Below are 15,000 nucleotides of genomic sequence, written 5' to 3' on the forward strand. Positions count from 1 at the left end.
GTTTTGTGCTGGGACCCGTGGATTGATTAGAGATATCAAGTACATACAAGTCATTTTTTAAATGTTGTAGTTCATCTTGAAAAAATGTTACGAGTACATCATCCATCAACAATTACACAGGTTCTGTTTTCATATTGCGGATTTTGGTTACGTAATATTATTTTCTAGATTTCACGTTGTGAATATATGATTTGGGCAAAAAGAGCCGCAAAGAAGTACATTATGGGTTGTTGTTGTTTTTTTTGCAGTTTTATCTAGAACAAGCGATGCTTAAACCTTTGTCTGATTCTTGTGAAACTATCCACACGACAGTTACAGTACCTAGGAGTTGACTTCAGTGATGTCACTGATGGGATGTTTCTAAAAATCCATCCTCTGTAAAACGTCTTCTCTAGTTGTCCTGCATATGTATTCGCTAATGAAGCTGTGTGTTCTGAGCCTGGATCTCTACATTTCTGTATGAACCAGCTTAGAGGGCTAAAGACAGCTTGTGTTTAAATTGAGTGTAAGGCAATTTATGCTTCTAAAGTCATGGTCAGCATTTATTATTGTACTGTGCTGTAAACTTGTTCTGTGCCTAGTCACATTATTTTATAGCGTTTTTATAGTGTTATCAAATCCGGTGGTGCTGTGTGTTAGTTTCCTGACTCCCATGTCACATGGTCTGTGATTGAAACCTGTGAAACCGGTTTAATTCGTCACAGCCAGCACTCCGGCAGAGAGGGGGTTGTACTCGTAAAGTAGAAGAAGGCGAGATTTCCAGCGAAAGACACCTCCCCCCCACCCTCATACGATTCGCATTGTAATTACACATTGTAATTGTATTACACATTGTACACATGCTTAAAAGAGAAGAGAGAAAACGCAAGCCTTCTTCAGGTGTGAGGGTCTTCTGCTCAGAATGAAACGCTAAAATGTAATGTAGGCTCTGAATGGGTTCAATTATGATTTGGGCTTGATTAAGGTCACTGCCTTTCATCTAAAACCCTACTTGAATCCTTCGAAACTAAAAATCAGTGTTTGTGAGTTCTAAATAAAGAGGTATCCAGGTAACAGTGAAACGGGCGGACAGTCTGGGGAGATCGCCCGTTTTCCATGTAAATAGTTCCCTGGTTCCGCACCCCTTGGTGTTTCTCTCGCTCTCTCTCGGGTCACCTGATCATTAGCTCAAAAGATTTCAGTGCTTTGTGTATATTCTAATGGTAGTGGGGGCAGGGTGTGAGCGAACAGGTTTGGTTGAAATTGCATTGGAGATCTATGTTCTTCACACCTGAAACATTTCCTCTGAAAGCATTTTCTTCGCAGTTTAACCGATCTTGTTACAGCATGTTACAGTTTACTATTATTAACCATATTAATTTTAAGTGCTTAATGCCATTTTTTGACCAGGCACGAATATTCTTAAGTCCATATCTTCGCAAGGGAATCAGTGCGAATTGCAATACTAATTAAATTAAAACTACTAACTACTAACTAATACTTATTAAAACAAACCAGAAACGTGTTGTTCTGTCTAATGACATTACAAGTGGAAAGATTACAGATTTTAATCGTCTTTAATTTTGTTACGTTATACATTTTAGAAACGTTTCATCCATACAAACACCACAAAACTATTTTCGATTGTATTTCTGAATAGTATGTTACACTTAGTTCACTGTTTTAAATACATCTAATTAAGAAAGTTAGGTGTTAGCATAAACTATTAGCAATCAATAATATTACATTAAAGTTAAATACAAAACTAAAGAAAAAATAGGGTTAAATATAATTCAAAATATTTTGCTAACAATGTTAACTGTTTATGAATAATAAAATGTATTAACTAAGGAGTAGGATGGCACAGTTGTTAGTATGTTTTTTGTTTTGTTTCTTTTTCATAAATACAACAGTAGTACCTGATGTCTGAAGTGGAAATCTAATAAGTAAATTGATTCTTAAAAATGTAGAGAGCTTTGAAAAAAATATATTGGTGCTTTTAGATAATATATTTCAAGGATGTAACTGCTGTGCTACAGTACGTGCAGAATTTTAGAAATCAGTTTGTCAACAAAGTACACTGTTTAGGTTAGTTTAGAAGACAATGTACCAAAACAATATATGCTGTCTGGGTCATTAGAATTAGCTGAAAGTAACTGATAAGCTTTGAATAACAAATCTAGTTTTTCTTCTCTCGCTCTATGATGTAATCTGTTTTCTCTTAGAGAAAGGGGAAGTTTTAGAAGGGACCAAGTGCTGAACTTTTTTACAGCGCAACGTCTTATAAAAACCCTGTTCTGCTTGTAACAAATTGAGTCTCTGGTTGCACTTTGCGAAGTGGTAGCAGGGCTCCCAATATTGCAATATTGAAATAAAGACCTTACTCAGGTGAGAACTCTCTCTTGTGGCTTCCTTGATAGTTATATTTCCATGACATGTCTCAGTGGCTTTCAAAATTAAATTATGCATGCAAACCTGTGAACTAGAAAGATAACTAAGATACCCATCCATTTATTATGGTGGTGAAGTGGTTAGCATTGCTGTCTTGCAGTACTGGGGTCCTAGGATCAATTCCTGCCATCCTGTGTGTGGGGGTTTTACATGTTCTCTCTGGGTTACATGGTTTTTCTCCATATGTGTGATATGACTCCCTCTCGCACTCCGAAACATACTGGTAAGTTAATTGGTTTATGGGAAAACTGGCCCTGGTGTGTGTGTGTTTGTGTCTGTTGTCCTGTGATGGACTGGCGCTATGTCCAGGGTCCGTTGCTTACTGGGATAGGCTCCAAATCCTCTGTACTGGATAAAGAGATTAGAAATGGATGGAAGTAAAGGCACTGTGTGGATGGAACTATACACAGTGTTAGAAACCCACGATGAAATGGCAGCATCTCACTGAGAATAAAATATTTTATAGTGCTGGCTTAAGGAAACAGCCTTTCCACCTCTCTTGCACATCAGTATCCATACCTAGTTATTTAAACAAATTGCCTCTAATTATAAACATCTTAATATGCTGGCTCTGTGGATCCGCATCAGCTATGTTTGCCCATTCCTTCAATTCATGTGCATCCAACACACAGTTCAATGCCAGCAACTACACATAATCTAAAATACAATCCTTATTTCAGTATCTATGTAAACATATAGTCTGTTAACTTCATCATCTTCATCAAAAGTATGCCTAACCCCATTAGGAAGTGTTCTTGTTATAAGTGTATTCCTCAGCTTTCCCCAAATTATCTTCTTCTTGCCAACATCTCTAGTCTTTTATCCTGCAATAACTCAGCCAACACTTAAATCTCCAAAAGCTGCTTGTGTTAATTTCTTTAAATCACAAATATCATGTGTAAATACTGGCCATGTAATACTCTGCATTGTGGAATAATAGTTTATTTTAAAGGGAACTAGAGAAATCAAGAAAGGCTTTTTTTCTAGAATTAATAAATGCACATCCTGTTCACTGGTGAAATTAAATCCACACTGAGCAATCTTCAATATGTTCAGAATATGACAGCAAGAATCCTATCAGGGATGCATTACACCTGTTTTCAAGTCCTTGCACTGGTTACCTATCAGATTTCGAGTCAACTTCAAAATCCTTATCCTCCTTATACAGATGCAGCCATTCAAAGTGCGCGTTACAGACACGTACCGCAGGTGGCGTCGCTCAGTGTGACGCAAGATGAAGCGTGGCACCGCAGTACGTGATTGGTTGACCAACAGGGGCACTCGTGGTTCGTTGGTTTGTCATAGAAAGACTTACAGTACAGTAAACGTCTTTGCTGTGCCCGTTGTAGATATTGAATTTTACCACTGAAGGGAAATCTTAGTAGCTGAGCATAAAAAGAATAGGAGCATACTGTAACGCGTGTGAAGGCCATAAATGATATTAATTTTGGAACATAGACATACAGTATATAGCTTTTCTTGGTACTTTAAAGAAAAAAATACACACCAGTATTCCATTTCTCCCTAACGATTTTAAGCATCGAAGTATTTAACTAGCATGTGAAATAGCGTGTGAAAAAGTGGTAGTTTTAAGCTTTTCTGCTAATATAATATGGAATCGCGTATCTAAAGAATTTAATAACGGTATTCGTGTGCTGCGACAGGGCTGTGTAGGGCTGTTTCGCCTGCTTGTCCATCCGTGCTGTCTTGTAGCCGACTGGTTTAGGTGCGTGACTACTAGCTGGCAGGTTGTGTGTTTGAATCCAGCTGGTGCTAGACTTTTCTTTTAACAAACATTTCTTCGAAAAAATAGAATAGCGATATTCTGGACAATCAATTGACTTTTATATTTCAAAATATCGCAACATGATCGATATTTGCGATATTTTGAACATATCTTCCCTTCTGACAGTGGCTCCTGCTTCTATTGTGTGTGTGTGTGCAACAGCGTAAATTTTTATAGAGAAATGGAGGCTGGACAGTATGCGTTACAATATAAACATTTATATTGATTTAAATCGTGTTCTGATTTAAATCGCAAACGCGTGTTTAATTATATGTGTTTTTTAATCATAATCAGGCTAATGCAACATAAATTGATACAGTATCTTTGTCTTCTAAGTATCTTAATAAACTTTCAGCATAGCTTTCTACCCGTCAAGATTTATATTTCTTGGGATTTTGGGATCAAATGTGGAAGGATTAGATTATAATCGTTTTTATTTGTCAAATACGTGATTGTATTTCTGAATGTTATGTGACACCTACAGTTGTTCACTGCTTTAAATACATCGAATTAAGAAAGTTATGTGTAGCACTTTAGAACTTTTTTCTGAACCAGGGAAAATCTGATCATGTTTCTCTATAACAATAATAAAAAACTTTATTTTACATATCGCCTTTAAAAGTGGCATCTCAAAGCAATACAGTAGATCGAAAAACAGTTAAAAGGGACCAAATTAAATACCAGACAATCGCAAACGCGTTTTCAATAAAATTATTTTATTCATTCAGCAGTTTGTGAGAGGGACATCCAGCAGGGAGAGACACACACACCGGTTTTCATTGACAAAATTGTTTTTTTTCAATTCCTCTTGTCTAACAGGAATGTTTTGTTTGTGGACAGACTGTTAGACAAGAGGAAAAGACCGCCTCCTCCTACGAAGCATTAATCGCGTATCTAAGGAAAATTGCAGTATACCTTTGTTCATGCACATCATTATACAGTACAGTATCTCAATTTGTATTTCGATTAAAAAAAATCGTTTGCCCAGCCACTACTGTTGTTATTGTTTTTATCCTGTAAAGCGTTTCCTTTTTCTGCGTTTTCCATTTCCTTTTTCTGATCACTCGCTTTCTGGATACACATCTCACCTGTCCTGTTCTTTGTTTTCCTGGTTTGCTGATTATGCCTGCTGCGGTCCACTCCTACCCTCACACCTAAAGAATACTATTTTAAATTTCTTGGCGCAGTTCATTAACCCTTGTATGTGCTGTCCGTGCCGAAAATGCAATTAAAAAAAAGTCAAAAAATGCGCTCAAAATACAATTTATAGCTTAATAAGATACACTCCACAGGCAAATTTAATTGTGTGTTAGTTTCCTGACTCCCATTATTTAAACTGCGACACTGATCATTCATCTCTAAATAAACTTTATTTTATATAGCGTTTTATGCGAATAGGTAATTAGATTGCTCATAAACCTAATCGCTTTTTCTACATAAACACAGCGTGATTGCTCTCTGAAAATGCTTTTCCTTTATTTTTAAAGTAGGCTCAGATTTCAACTATAGATCGTATTATTATAAACTTTCTTGGAAAAATGTATTTTATGTAAACCATGTTTGCTATTAATTTATTTAGGGCTACAATACGTTCATTGTCTTCCAATCGAGTCGAGTTGACATTGGAAGCCTGCCACACCCGGACTGTTAAACCAACGCATTAGCACGTCAAAGCCCGTATTGGTATTGAGCCAGTATTGTCTTTAGTATTCCCCCCCTCTCCCCTCAATTCAATTCAATTCAAGGTGTTTTATTTGCATGACAGATGGGTACAAGCAGTGTTGGGTATGTATGTTGTAATGCTTTCGGCAGACAGGCACTGTGTAAGAGCCGGCGCACCAGAGGAGCGCACTGAGGGAGCGTCTGCATTTATAACTTAGTTTTTAAAATTAGTCAAGCAATATGAAGCATCTCCTTTTACGTTTAAGTCCCTTAAATACATTGAGCCAGCCACTACTGTTGTTATTGTAGTGGTTTGTCATCACTTAAGATTGCTTTTGATACCATCCTTACACAAAGCAGAAGGGAGATCTTAGTGCCTAAGCATAAAAAGAATAGGAGCATACTGCAACGCGTGTGAAGTCCATAAACGATATTAATTTTGGAACTTAAACATACAGTATATGGCTGGTCTCGGTACTTTAAAGAAAACATACACACCAGTATTCCATTTCTCCCTAAACATTTTAAGCATCGAAGTCTTTAACTAACGCGATACCGGAGTCAACAAGCATACTTTTAGAATTTGATTAAAAGGGAATATAATATGGAATCGCATATCTCAAGAAATTAATAACGATATAATTATATTCATGTTGCAAAAGAACTGCAACGGACATAAAAACTCCCTTGCTTTTAACAGAGCGTTCCATAATTTCTAACTACGAAAATGCCAGGTGAAAGGATTTGTAAACATATTTTGTTAAAGCGAGTCAGTTTTTTCCGCAACACATAAAAGACATTTTTCCAAGAAAGTTTAGCCTTTGTCACTAATGAAACCACTAAATAAAGACATAAATCTAGAAATCTTAAGATTTGTTTTATTTAATGTTGGTAGCGGGATGAACTGTCAGAGTGTATATTTTGTCGCAGAGTTGCTGCAAGATGTTAACAGTGAAAAAGGTATTTAGAAATGAGTTATTTCAAGATGAAAATTTTCAGAATAATTGCAAATCTAGCAGGATAGAGAAAGCACAGAAAACTGGCAGTTAGATTGATCAGACTAGTATGAAAAGTCATTTAGCAAAGGGAATGAGAAGAGTGACAAACTAGTATACTTTAGATCTTTTTAAATCTGATCATGTTTCCCTATAACAATAATAAAAAACTTTATTTGATATATCACCATTAAAGGTGGCATCTCAAAGCAATACAGTAGATGTAAAAACAGATAAAAGGACCACAGATTACAAAGTAAATGCATATAAGAAAGACAAGCAGTTAGAGGTGCTACCAAAATTAGAAAATGAAGCAGATACAGACACTAAGTCTTCTGAAAAGAAAGGTTCTGAGGTTAGATTTAAACTGGCCCTGGTGTGTGTGTGTTTGTGTCTGTCTGTCCTGTGATGGACTGGCGCTATGTCCAGGGTGTATTCTGCCTTGTGTCCGTCGCTTACTGGGATAGGCTCCAAATCCTCTGTACTGGATAAAGAGATTAGAAATGGATGGAAGTAAAGGCACTGTGTGGATGGAACTATACACAGTGTTAGAAACCCACTATGAAATGGCAGCATCTCACTGAGAATAAAACATTTTATAGGGCTGGCTTAAGGAAACAGCCTTTCCACCTCTCTTGCACATCAGTATCCATACCTAGTTATTTAAACAAATTGCCTCTAATTATAAACATCTTAATATGCTGGCTCTGTGGATCCGCATCAGCTATGTTTGCCCATTCCTTCAATTCATGTGCATCCAACACACAGTTCAAAGCTAGCAACTACACAAAATCTAAAATATGAGCTCTACTTGCCACTTACAATACCAACAGTACCAGCTAACTTTAGTAGTGACATTTTCATGGATCTTTTTAACAATAAAATTTACAACATCAGACTTCAGACACAATTAAACAGGGCTCAAAAAAGTCTGGTACAAACATTTTCAGCATGGAATAAACCTTTACTTTAATGGTATAAACCTTAAATGGATTCATATTCTCAATAAGATTTGGTGCTCAGTAACATGACTTAGAAAATGACAGAAGACATACGTATCATGCTTATCCTTCTATTTTTCATAATTGTAAACTCCTTAAGGCAGTTACATTTTCTCTGTTCTGACCTGGAGTTACAGAGAAATTTAAATTCTAATAAGAGATTTGTAATGAGGAAAGTCATACCAATCACTCATACCAGGATTTGCAATCACAATACAAATACTTTCTTTCTGTATGTGTTTATTTTGCAGTTTGAGTCTATGGCATTCCTTTGGGGGTCTATACTCCAAGGCATGACTTTTTTATGGGAGCATGACATTTTTTTAAAGTCTTTTAATGCAAGCTTCATATAAACCCTTAGCAGTGGTTACTGTCTGGAGCAGGTACTTGAATGGCACAGATTCATTGAAATGATTCAATTTCTTTTGAAAATATTTGGGATAATACATATTCCAGAAATCACAGCCGTTGAATTATCCAGAAATTAATTTCTCTCAGGGTGTATTTAACCCCTCATGGATGGCATTGTATGAAATGAGTTTGAAGTTCCCCATTTGCCTCTATTATGAGATGCTGTGGACACTATTTTATACATTTTAGGAGTGTCCATAGGAAGGTATGTTCTAGAAAGAGTGAACTTCTGTTTTGCCATTATTTTTAATAGGGGCGTTACATGTTTACACTTGGTGCTCCTACTAGAGGAGAGGATATGATTAATCTAGGCTTATCACAGAAACTGAAACACATCTGGTTGGTGAGTCTACTGTGGGTAAAATGTTACTGGTACCGCATGTTGTAAAGCTCGGTATTTTCTCTCTTGGCCTGACTTTTTTTAATGTCTGAGTGTTAGAATCCATGTTGTTGCTGGTAAGGGAATGGTAGGTGCTGTGATTGACACAGTCAAAGCCTTGTACAGAGATACCATTGTAGCTGTTTGACAGTATTTTAGATGCCCTTAGTTAAAAGCATGGGAGGAAGTACTGCCAAGGGAAGGGGGGGGAGCAAGGATTTTTTCTTTGATTTTGTGAGGTTATTTTTTGTTATATTGTGTTTCAGAAAGCAAGAAAATAAGATTTACTGTATGATAAAAAGAGAAAGAGCTGGAGTAGATCCTCAGATCAGTTTGCTACCAGCAATCAAACAAAAAAATGGAAAGAATTGTCTCCTCCTGATTGGAACCTTTCTTACTGTCTTATTATAATTTATCAGGCTACCTTTTAATTTCCACTGAGAGAAGGAAGTCACTTGTCATGCAGCTATTTTATTCTTCATTGCACAATATGCTCTAAGTTAGCAAATGAAACATGAAATAAATCAAGAATACGATTAACATGAATGTATAAACATCCAAACTATACTTTATCACATTTAATTATTGGGTTAGCTTTTTATTGAGCCAAAATGTTATAAATGTGTGAACGTCTGTAAAATGGAAATATTTATATTTTTCTCTTTTCTGTTACCTGCCTGACAGCATTTTGTATCCCATTCAGTATATTACTGAAAAATATTAGACCCAACCTAAAGAATTCATGGGGGTAGTGGGACACAGTACTGCAAAGAGTCTCCTAAAGGGACAGAGCTATTAGTACTTATGTGTTTGAGTCTGGAGAATATAGTAAACTCTAAACATTAAGGGAATGCATGGAATCGGAAAATATAAATTGCATAGTACACAAGACTTAACTGGTTTTATTCTAGGAAAGCAGACAAGACTGAGTCATGGGACTCAGAGGATCCAAGGCTAGACTGAGTATAATAGGCTTCGGGCTTCAATTGTGACATCTACTGTAAATTACAAAAATGTTAAAAGTAAACAAAATAAAGTAACTAGAATGTGGTCTGAAATCACCCCTTTAGACACCCCTTTTACTTCACTGGAGTCAGATATGAAAGGCAATAGTCTCCCGTTCTGTCTGCTGTGTGTTGCAGAAGAGGGACTCCCTGCAGCTGAAAGGGGCAGAGTAACTTGCATGCCCTCTAGTACAGTTTACACATGCACGACTTTAAAAGCTAGCAAGACAGGTTTCGATTCACATTAGCTGGCGAGCCTTGTTAAAAAACGAATGATAATGTAACATGCCACTGTTCATGAACAAAGTTATACTGAGATTTCCTAAGATACGTGATTAAAAAATAAATAAATAAAAATTTGAATCTCCTGCGGAACACATTCCATAAGAATCAGCGGTTTTACAGTATATATCGCCTTTAAAGGTGGCTTCTCAAAACGCTTTACGGGATAAAAACAACCAGAACAGCAGCAACAACAATATTGTATTTCGTTGCATTTTGAAAACCAAGTAATAACTTAACTATACAGTACGTGCAAACGTTTCGTATGTTGCTGTCGTGAATGCCTGCGTACCCATAAGTATTTTATTTGCCTTGAGTCTGTCTACAGTATCTCTGTCCCACTACCCCCCTCTCTCCCTCAATTCAATTCAATTCAAGGTGTTTTATTTGCATGACAGATGGGTACAATTCTTGTTGGGAATGTATACTTTGATATTTACACCCGGCGCGGCACCGAGGGAGCGTCTGCATTTATAACTTGGTTTTTAAAATTAGTCAAGCAATATGAAGCATCTCCTTTAACTTTTAAGTCCCTTAAATACATTGAGCACAGCTTTCTCACCATCCTTACACAAAGCAGAAACTGTCCGATGACTCACAGTACAAGTGGAAAGATTACAGATTTTAATCGTCTTTAATTTTGTCTTTAATTTTGCCTGTGGAGTGTATCTTATTAAGCTATAAATTGTATTTTGAGCGCGTTTTTTGACTTTTTTTTAATTGCATTTTCGGCGCGGACAGCACATACAAGGGTTAATGAACTGCGCCAAGAAATTTAAAATAGTATTCTTTAGGTGTGAGGGTAGGAGTGGACCGCAGCAGGCATAATCAGCAAACCAGGAAAACAAAGAACAGGACAGGTGAGATGTGTATCCAGAAAGCGAGTGATCAGAAAAAGGAAATGGAAAACGCAGAAAAAGGAAACGCTTTACAGGATAAAAACAATAACAACAGTAGTGGCTGGGCAAACGATTTTTTTTAATCGAAATACAAATTGAGATACTGTACTGTATAATGATGTGCATGAACAAAGGTATACTGCAATTTTCCTTAGATACGCGATTAATGCTTCGTAGGAGGAGGCGGTCTTTTCCTCTTGTCTAAAAGTCTGTCCACAAACAAAACATTCCTGTTAGACAAGAGGAATTGAAAAAAAACAATTTTGTCAATGAAAACCGGTGTGTGTGTCTCTCCCTGCTGGATGTCCCTCTCACAAACTGCTGAATGAATAAAATAATTTTATTGAAAACGCGTTTGCGATTGTCTGGTATTTAATTTGGTCCCTTTTAACTGTTTTTCGATCTACTGTATTGCTTTGAGATGCCACTTTTAAAGGCGATATGTAAAATAAAGTTTTTTATTATTGTTATAGAGAAACATGATCAGATTTTCCCTGGTTCAGAAAAAAGTTCTAAAGTGCTACACATAACTTTCTTAATTCGATGTATTTAAAGCAGTGAACTACTGTAGGTGTCACATAACATTCAGAAATACAATCACGTATTTGACAAATAAAAACGATTATAATCTAATCCTTCCACATTTGATCCCAAAATCCCAAGAAATATAAATCTTGATGGGTAGAAAGCTATGCTGAAAGTTTATTAAGATACTAAGAAGACAAAGATACTGTATCAATTTATGTTGCATTAGCCTGATTATGATTAAAAAACACATATAATTAAACACGCGTTTGCGATTTAAATCAGAACACGATTTAAATCAATATAAATGTTTATATTGTAACGCATACTGTCCAGCCTCCATTTCTCTATAAAAATTTACTCTGTTGCACACACACACACAATAGAAGCAGGAACCACTGTCAGAAGGGAAGATATGTTCAAAATATCGCAAATATCAATCATGTTGCGATATTTTGAAATATAAAAGTCAATTGATTGTCCATAATATCGCTATTCTATTTTTTCGAAGAAATGTTTGTTAAAAGAAAAGTCTAGTACCAGCTGGATTCGAACACACGACCTGCCAGCTGGTAGTCACTCACCTAGACCAGTCAGCTACAAGATAGCACGCATGAACAGGCAGGCGAAACAGCCCTACACAGCCCTGTCGCAGCACACGAATACCGTTATTAAATTCTTTAGATACGCGATTCCATATTATATTAGCAGAAAAGCTTAAAACTACCACTTTTTCACACGCTATTTCACATGCTAGTTAAATACTTCGATGCTTAAAATCGTTAGGGAGAAATGGAATACTGGTGTGTATTTTTCCTTTAAAGTGCCGATTCCTGGAATCTGACTGGCTGACACCCCTCTGAAGTGGTTCCATAAAATCTGGTATACGGAAAAGAAAGCGTTGATAAATACAAGTGTCTTTTAATACACTCTTTGCTGTGCTCTTGAGGATCCTTGTGATATTTTAAGCTCTAGTTGAATGATAGGTGTCGCATTTTAAATCATTTTCGTAGTTAGAAATTATGAAACGCCCTGTTAAAAGCAAGGAAGTTTTTATGCCCGTTGAAGTAAAACAAAATGCCTGACAAAGTATGGCTTGGACAGATTCCAAGTGCTTGTACAAATGTGCTAAAGAAATTATACTTTGAGTATACAGCTTGTCCAAAGTCATCCATTATTAATACTATTAGTAATATCTTCAGTAAAGGCTTTGATGCATAAATATTTCTGATAAAGGTAGGTTGTGTACTTTTGTCCAACTGAGCAATCTTGCTTTCATAAAATATACCAACATTTTAATGACTGATGATTAACATGCTGTAATACACAGTTCAAAATTAAAGGCTCAAATGCTGTACATGAGAGGTTAAGCTCCCCCTGGCGGTTTTACAAGGCGACGCCGGATAGTTAACCACGTGACACCACGCTAACTGCGTCATACTGCGTGATACTGCGACACGCCCACCGGGGTATTCCGCGAAATACCTCACTCATTTTGAATGGCTGCATCTGTATACTGTCCTACAACTGTTATTATTGATCACCGAATTATTGTACTTGACATGACTTCATTCAGCCTTTCCTGAACGTCTATGACAGGCAGAGAGAGTGCTGTTTCTGGTGCGATCTTTTGCAGCTGACATTTCACTGTTTTAAACGAACAAGAAATTAGATTGCTCATAAATCAGTTATTCTATATAAACACAGCGTAATTGCCCTCCGAAAATCCTCTTTTTCTTGTTCGTTTTAGAGACCTTGATCGAAACTGATTTTAGATGTCAGAAAGGATTTATTTTCTCTGTATTTCCTACATTGCTTTGTCGAGATTTTAACTTTATATCTAACTTTATATCTAGGCTCAGATTTCAACTATAAATCGTACAGTAATTAATAGCAGTAAATACTGATGTTTTGCGCCCTCTTACCACAAAAATATATGTTTTGTAGTTGGGATTAACTTTATTTCGTACGCGTAGCTACTCCGATTCGGACACCGAACAGTTAAAGATGGCGGCAAATCAGACACCCAGAGGGGGGGCGTCTTCTCGCCTCCATAACTAAAATGCCAAATAGGAGTGGCTTAAGCGACATACACAGTCGTGTAACTGACAGTTTGAGGTAGCCTATCGTGTAAATTTCGCTTTGTTGCTGATAGGTTAAGCTTTCGAAACTCTGCCCCAAAGTCATGTGACTGATTTTTCGCCCTGTTTCGTTGGTTAAACGCAATGATCACAAGCACCACCATGGTAACTGGGATGTGTAGTTTTTAATTCCGTTTGAATTATAACTGTACGTACTGTCTTCATATTTGGCCAGGGCTTTAAAGAGAAGGCGCGCCAAAAAATTTCGGTGCCGTCGTCTCCGCTTTAAAGGTACCCCCGTGCTGGAAGAATTTGACCTCGGAACGTTTGCCCAGCGTAGTTATAGTGGACATAAAAACAAGAGTTTGCTGGCATTATATCCTAGAAGACACAGACCGGCACCAGACCGGTAAATGCTTGATGAACTAGGGATTGGACAGTTTCCAAGTGCTTGTACAATCGATGGAAATGTTCAAATAAATGTGCAAAAGAAATAAACAAAATAATCATTTATTTCTTTATCATATTAGCTAGCTAATATCCTCTCTTTGCTAGTTAGTGGCTGTGTTTCTGCGTTGGGTAGCAACGGGTGACTGTTCTCAGGCGGAAGATGTAAACAGCTTAATTTTCGTGTTAAATAATTTTTAAAAATTAAAATTCATTCTATACAGCAATCACATATTTGGGTACCGTTTCATACAACTTTCATGCTTAAAATGTTTAGGGAGAAATGGAAGACTGGTGTGTATTTTTTCTTTAAACTATCAAGACCAGCCATACACAGTACAGTTTATGTACATACAGTAATGTTTATGTTCCTAAATTAATATCGTTTATGACCTTCAGATGCGTTATGCTCCTCTTCTTTTTATGCTCAGCTACTAAAATTTCCCTTTAGTGGTAAAATTCCATATAAATATTCAAAACTAAGCAGATTGAAATGTGCACAGTAAAGACATTAGATGATTAAATCTTTTCACTACCAACCAATGCACCACGAGTGCCCCTGTCGGTCATTTTGGCCAGCCAATCACTTACCGCGGTGCCCTACGGTGCCCTGCGGGTTGGTTACTGTACCACGGGTTTTTACCGCTCATTTTGAATGGCTGCATCTGTAGGTTGTCTCTCGCAGTGTTCAGGAATTGCATTCCGAAACTGAGTCAGATCAAAAGTTGTAAGAAAAGCACCTATGGTGTCGGTTCGAACAGCTTTATTGATTCGATGTTAAAGGCCGGAAATGGGGCACAAGACACGCGACCGCAAAAAGCGTCGCCATCTGCTTCCAGCTGCAAAATGCCGTTTGCGGACGCTGAAGCATTTGAACTTGAACTTTATTGCCATATGTAACCGGTACTGGTACAATGGAATTCTTACTTACAGAAGGTCTCTCGATTGTAAAACAAGTGTAAAAAACAAGACAAAGTGCAAACAGTGCATCAAGACAACGTACAAACAAACAATAGACAATGTGCAAGTAAACATGTAGACATTTCTTTCCAAGGCAGCGGGTACAAGCGATCTCGCGTTTTAAAACCACCAGGAAAA

Source organism: Atractosteus spatula, unplaced genomic scaffold (genome assembly GCF_055471065.1).
Source record: "Atractosteus spatula isolate fAtrSpa1 unplaced genomic scaffold, fAtrSpa1.hap1 Scaffold_4, whole genome shotgun sequence".
Lineage (NCBI taxonomy): Eukaryota > Metazoa > Chordata > Actinopteri > Semionotiformes > Lepisosteidae > Atractosteus > Atractosteus spatula.